Here is a 7,280-nt window from a genome sequence, read left to right on the forward strand (position 1 = left end):
AATTACCATAGCAGTACCACAAATATGTCCTTCCTTTGGATATATGTTGATGTTTTCCTCAGTGTTAGTTACAATGGATCTGCTTGTAGACCTAGTAATGGATCTGTTGAAACTCAATATACAAAGGAAAATGCCTATTGTATTGTATGATATTGTAATCTCTTTTATACAGCACTCCAGACACAGTCTTACACAAGACATGGCATTAAGTTCAATTCAGATGACCAAATTTGTTATTACTGATCAATAATTGCTCAATCACTTCTGCTAAAGTTTTTTTTGTTCAAGGTACGTAAGCCAACTTAGTTTATCATATAGAAAATAACAGAACTGAAAAAAAGGTGATATTCAATAGACCCTTTAGCAAAATCATTAAACCTGCTTATCCTCTTTTTGTTGCTTCTTCCCTCTCTTCTAACTCAATAGAACAGAAGAGAAGAGCAGATTTTGAATCGATATCTTGCTATCTGTAAAACAGGAAATATAGATAATCTTGGGAACAGGATCGAAATTGCAAAGCACAGTGCAGGAGTCAAAAGATTTACTTTAGCAATGTTGCCGTGAATGATAAAATGTTTAAAGATTTCCTTCATTCAGTGATAAATGTATATTAAAGGAATAAAAGTGTCTATGACTCAATAAACTTCCACACATACTGAATAACACATGTACTCATCAGTAAAAAGAAATCAATACCTGAATAGCATATGCAAAAATCAATACTGGAGCAAATAATAATATTTTTTTAAAAGTTGTGATCAATGGTTTTCTAAGAAGTATAGATTACAAAAATGACGAAATTATTCTAAATTTGCATAATTTGGTTTCAGATTGAGTATTGTTTCTGATTCTGAGTGCCACAATGTAGGAAAGATAGGAAAGATGTCAAGACATTGGAGAGGATGCAGCAGAGTTTTACCAGAATGAAAACAAGGGTGAGTGGCTTGAGTTATATGGAAAGGCTGGAGAAGCTGCAGTTGCTCTCAGAACAGAGAAGGTTAAGGGAGATTTAATAATAGATTTTCAGAATTGAGAGGTCTGATAACATAAATAAGAAGTTATTGTTTGCACTGTCAGCTGGGCTGGTGCCTAAGGACAGTGACTGGAGATAATTGATAAAAGGGCCAAGAAGGAGATGAGGAAAAATTTGTTTACATGGTGAATTGCTACGATTTGGAATGCACTGCCCGAGAAGTGATGCAAACAGATTTAATGGTAACTTTCAAAAGACTTTTGAAGGATACATATTTAAAATGGAAAATGTACAGTGGTATGGAAGCAGAGCTGAGTAGGAGGCCTGAAGCAAAGGTGGTATTTAATTAATAAGATGAGTACAGCTTTCTTTATTATGATTTGTCTACATTAAAATTGTAATTTTCCACCTGGCTGGTCATAAATTGCTGAATTGTAGAAAATTCAGTGCAGAAGGCCATTCAGCCTATCATTTACTTAAGTTGATCCAGGTTCATGTCAAAGTTATCAGGACTATAAACTGAATGATATGATGGGGCAGACAGTTCAACTCCCCTGGAGGAAAAGTTGGTGTGCAGCCAACCCGCTCCATGCTGGCCTGTCCTACAGCCGTATCTGTACCATTCTCCCACATGCACTCACATTTTACCTGAAAAAGCCATTTACTGTGCTTTGTTCCTTTCACATTTAGCTTTTGCATACATTTGGTCAAACATTACACTTCAGCACTGTCACAAAGCTGGCTGATGTTATCTGTGAGGGTGACTCAACCTGGGACACTGGTTCGTGGTGCTGAAGTTTTATTTACAGGAATGGGGTGAAAAACCACATGCGAGCCCCAGTGAGAACAACAACCAGCCCAATCATGGTCTAACAATTACTAAAGACTATTATATACACACTCAAAAACAGGGCTATGAAATCTAAGTCAGATACATACAAGGAACTATTAAACACTTTCCGGAAGATACCTTCCTACTTAAAAGTGAAGGCAAGTGTCCAGGTGGGGCAGAAGAGTGGCGAAGGTAATGGAGGTTGCAGGTCACACTTGCATAAATGCAGTCACTGCAACCAGAAGGTGGGTTTCGGGAAGACATCTTCCTACTTGTACTCGTTAGAGTTTAGAAGAATGAGGGGAGATCTCATTGAGGCGTATAAGATAATGAATGGGATGGATAGGATAGAGGTGGAGAGACTCTTCCCGCTCAAAAAAGACAGTAGGACTAGGGGGCACAGCCTCAAGATAAAAGGGGGGTGGTTTAGAACGAAGTTGAGGAGGAACTTCTTCACTCAAAGGGTGGTGAATCTCTGGAATTCTCTGCCCGTTGAAGTGGTGGAGGCTGCCTCGCTAAATATTTTTAAGACGCGGGTTGATGGGTTTTTGATAAGAGAGGGGATTAAGGGTTATGGGGAGAGGGCGGGAATGTGGAACTGAGCCACGACAGATCAGCCATGATCTTATTGAATGGTGGGGCAGGCTCGAAGGGCTAGATGGCCTACTCCTGCTCCTATTTCTTATGTTCTTATGTACTTTGAGTGAAGGCAAGTGCCCAGGTGAGGGCAGCAGAGCAGTGAAGGTGATTGGAGATTGTCATATTTGCATAATGACAGTCACTGCAACCAGGAGGTTTGTGGAGGAGTTGCTGTGAAGGGACAGTGAAACCCTGGTTGGGGAGGGAATCTACAATTGGATTTGACTGCTCTACACAAACATCAGTAGTGCAGTTTCAATCAATGGGTGGGAATCAGAGGTTTCAGATCAGGTCGAGTTAGACAGGGCTGCTCTCTCTCCTCTGTCCTTTTTGTGTGTTGTATTGAACCTGTTGCCAAGGCCCTCAGAAGTAACCCTGGCATCAAAGGGGTTACAATCCCAGGCAGTGGAGGCACACAGGTGAAAGCCTCCCTGTACATGAATGAGGTGGCTGTCTTCTGCTTGGACCCCTTGTCTGTTCATAGGTTCCTCCAGGTCTGCGAGCAGTTCGAGCTGGCCTCAGGAGCCTATCAGGGCAAGAGTGAGGCCATGTTCTTTGGGAACTGGGCCGACAAATCCTTTGTCCCCTTCACCGTCAGGGCAGATTACCTGAAGGTGCTGGGGATATGGTTTGGAGCGGCAGGGGCATGTGCCAAAAACTGGGATGAGCACACTGCCAAAGCCAGGCAAAAACTGGGCTTGTGGGAGCAATGCTCCCTCTCTATCACTGGAAAAAACCTGGTAGTCCAATGCGAAGTGCTGCCTGTGTTGTTGTGCACGGCGCAGGTGTGGCCTATCCCCAAATCCTGCTCTGCAGCAATGACCCAGGCCATCTTCAAGTTTATCTGGAGATCAAAGATAGATCGCGTCTGGAGGGAAGCGATGCACAAATCTCCAGAGAACAGAGGGAAAAACATTCCCAAAGCCGCCCTCATTCTGGTGGCCACCTTTGTGTGCAGCAGCATCAAGCTATGCGTAGATCTTCGGTGTACTAACAGCAAGTGCCACTACTTTTTGAGGTTCTACCTGTCCCAAGTATTGCAGAGACTGGGTCTGGCCACATTGCCGTGGAATGTTCCAAGTAGTTGGACCATACTGAAGCACCTGTCCTTCATGGAGAAATTTTTCTGCAAACACACCTTTGACCACATCTCAAATAAACCATTGCAAACCTACATTTCTAAAATTTGCAAACAGTGCAGAAAAAGTCATTTTTACAGTTCTATACAAAATTACAGTCATTACATTTCAAATCTTAAAACTATATACATGCCTCAGATTTTACTGTGTGCTGTTATTTCTCAGATTGGCACACAGTTACGCAGGCCGAGGATATTCTGCAGTTACTGGGCCCTCAGTCTGCCTCTGTTGAAAGGCCTTATAGTGTGGCCCTTCTCCATTGTGCCTTTGTGGCAGCTGCCCCAAGCTTGAGCGTGTCCCTCAGTACGTAGTCCTTGACCTTGGAATGTGCCAGTCTGCAACACTCAACCAAGGACAGTTCTTTCAGCTGGAAGATCAGCAAGTTTCGGGTGGACCAAAGTGCGTCCTTCACCGAGTTGATGACCTTCCAGCAGCAGTTGATGTTTGTCTCGGTGTACGTCCCCAGAAACAGCCCATAGAACAGAGTCCTGCATCACCGAGCTGTTTGAGACGAACCTCGACATTTACCACTGCATCTCACTCCAGACCTTCTTTGCAAAGACACTTTCCACAAGGTGGTGTATAACTGTCTCATCAGCCCCGCCGCCACTTCGAGGGCAGCGAGTGGTGATGTTGAGACCTCGAGTGTGCATGAAGGATCTGATGGAGAGTACCCTTCTCACCACAGCCAAGCCAGATCTTGGTGCTTGTATGTGAGTTCTGGTGATGAAGCATTCTGCCAGATGACACTGGCAGTTCGCTCAGAGAACCATCCGACAGGATGTGCCATCTCCTTTTCTCTCAGTCCTGGACCTTGGAATGTGCTAGTCTGCAACATTCGGTCGAGGACAATGCGTAACGTCCTGGAGGCCCTGAGAGGAAAGGAGATGATGGATCCTGTCGGATGGTTCCCTGAGCAGACTGTCAGTGTCATCTGGCAGGATGCCTCATCACCAGAACTCACAAACAAGCACCAAGACCTGCCTTGGCTGATGGCGAGAAGGGCACTCCCCGTCAGATCCTTTATGTACGCTCGAGGTCTCAACATCACCACATGCTGCCCTCGAAGTGGCTGCAGGGGTGATGAGACAGTCACACACCACCTTGCGGAATGTGCCTTTGCAAAGAAGGCCTGGAGTGAGATGCAGTGGTACTTGTCGAACTTCATCCCGAGCAGCTCAGTGATGCAGTGATGTGTTCTACTGGCTATTTCTGGAGACGCACACCGAGACAATTATCAACTGCTGCTGGAGGGCCATCAAATTGGTGAAGAATGCACTTTGGTCCACCCGAAACTTCCAGTTAAAAGAACTGTCCTCAGCCGAATGTTGCGGGCTGGAACATTCCAAGGTCCAGGACTGCGTTCTGAGGGACCCCCTCAAGCTTGGGGCAGCTGCTGCAAAGGCACAATGGGGAAAGGCCACACTATAAGGCCTTTCAATGAAGGCAGACTGAGGGCCCGGTAACTGCAGAATATCCTCGGCCTGTGTAATTGTGTGCCATTCTGAGAAATAACAGCACACAGTAAAATCTGAGGCATGCACATAGTTTTAAGATTTGAAATGTAATGACTAATTTTGTATGGAACTGTAAAAATGACTTTTTCTGCACTGTTTGCAATTTTTAGAAATGTAGGTTTGCAATGGTTTATTTGAGATTATTTTATGAATAAAGTATATTTTTGAAATAAAAAAACTAAGAGGAGGGAATTAAAATATCTTCTCAGCCTTTTGGCTAAGATCAAGTGTAGTATCGACATGCTGTGCTTGATTGAAGTCATTAGGTTACATTTCACCTTCATTTGAAGCAATTTTTTAAAGCAGCACCTTGGCCTTTTAGCTAAGATGCAAATGAGATCAAGCCTTGGAGGAGGAGCTATGCCTACAACTTGGATCATGTAGATCAAGCCCAAGACAGGAGGTGAGAGCCCTGTCTTGTCAGCTTGGATCAGGAATGTCTCAACTTGTTGAGACTCTGAATTGAGCTTGATTCAAATGAATTGGAATAAAAACAAGAAAAAAACTGAGAAAAGAGTTGGCAGGAGGACCACAAGCAAGGCACAGGTGAGTTGAGATTCTTTTATCCTTTTACTTGTAGAAGGACAATATGGCAGCAAGGGCAGTAGCATACTTCTCCTGTCAGATGTGGGCAATTAGGGAGTAATCTAACCTTTCTAACAACTTCGTCTGCAGGAAGTGTGTCCAGTTGCAACTCCTCACAGATCACATTGTTCGGTTGGAGCAGCAGATGGATGCACTGCAGAACATACAAGAGATAGAGAGTGTGACAGACACTAGTTATAGGGAGGTTGTCACACCACAGGTGAGTGATCACCAGGAGAGATAGGGAGGTAGTGCAGGAGTCTCCTGTGCCTTTTCTGCTTTTGGATGCTGTTGAGGGAGATACCAGCAGCAGCCAGGCCTGTGACACCACAGCTGGTTCTGCTATTGGACAGGGTCGGGCAAAGAGCAAGCGAGCAGCAGTAATAGGGAACTCGCTAGTTAGAGGCACAGACAGGTATTTCTGTGGCTGCGATTGAGACTCCAAGACAATGTGTTGCGTCCCCGGTGCCAGGGCCAAGGACATCTCTGAGCAATTGCAGGACATTCTTAAGGGGGAGGGTGAGCAGCTAGAGGTCTTTGTGTCTATTGATACCAACGACAAAGGTAAGAAAAAGGATGAGGTCCTGAAGTGTCAATACAGAGAGTTTGAGCAGAAGGCTAAAGTGCAGGACCTCGAAGGTGGTAATTTTAGGACTACTACCGCTGCCACGTGCTAGAGAGAGTAGGAATAGGAAGATTAGGCAGGTGAATGCATGGCTTGAGAGATTTAGATTTTTGGATCATCAGGATCTTTTCTGGGGAAGGGCTGACCTGTTCAAGAGGAATGGGTTACACTTGAACTGGAGGGAGACTAACATCCTGACGGGGAGATTTGCTGGAGCCATTTGGGAGAGTTTAAACTAGCTTGGCAGGGAGTGGGATCCAAAGCAGTAGGGAGACAGAAGAGAAGTTTGAGAACAGCACAGAAGTTAAAGAGAGCATGTTAAGTAGTAAAGGCAGTATCAGTAATCCTAGTACAAGATAGATCCGGCAAAAGCAGGACAGAGAGCAAGGGAAGTCCAGATTAAACTACATTTATTTCAATGCAGGAGGCCTGACAGGCAAGGCAGATGAACTCAGGATATGGATAAGTATATGAAACAGGGATATTATAGCAATTATTGATACATGGCTAAGGGAGGGACAGGGCTGGCAGCTCAGTGTTCCAGGGTACAGATGCTGTAGGAAAGATAGACAGGAGGTGAGAGAGGAGGGAAGTTGCACTTTTGATTAGGGAAAGCATCATGGCCATACCGAGAGTGGATATATCCAAGGGTTCGGCCACTGAGTCTTTACGGGTAAGACTGAGAAATAAGAAGCAGGAAATCACTTTGATAGGGTTGTACTATAGGCCCCCAAATAGTTGGTGGAAAATTGAGGAGCAAATATATAAGGAGATTATAGACAGCTCCAAGAAAAATAGGGTGGCAATAGTCGGAGATTTTAACTTTCCCAACATTGACTGGGACAACCATAGTATTAGAGGGTTGGATGGAGAGAAACGTCTCTTCTTGGTTCAGTGAAGATGTGGTTTTCACTGTCTCCACAAAGGTTTCTGCACTGTTACTTCTGATCTGCTAGCTAGAATCGGCTTA

At 44.5% G+C, this 7,280-nt stretch overlaps 1 non-coding gene across 1 annotated transcript; it reads left to right on the forward strand.

The window, feature by feature from the left end:
* The first annotated feature begins 5,297 nt into the window (after positions 1-5,297).
* LOC145351470 (U2 spliceosomal RNA) lies at positions 5,298-5,489 on the forward strand. Its single transcript, XR_013888407.1, has one exon. It is a non-coding gene; the product is annotated as a U2 spliceosomal RNA (small nuclear RNA).
* Positions 5,490-7,280: the final 1,791 nt, after the last annotated feature.

The sequence above is a fragment of the Carcharhinus amblyrhynchos genome, chromosome 1, assembly GCF_965287045.1.
Source record: "Carcharhinus amblyrhynchos chromosome 1, sCarAmb.v2.hapA, whole genome shotgun sequence".
NCBI classification, from domain to species: Eukaryota; Metazoa; Chordata; class Chondrichthyes; order Carcharhiniformes; family Carcharhinidae; genus Carcharhinus; species Carcharhinus amblyrhynchos.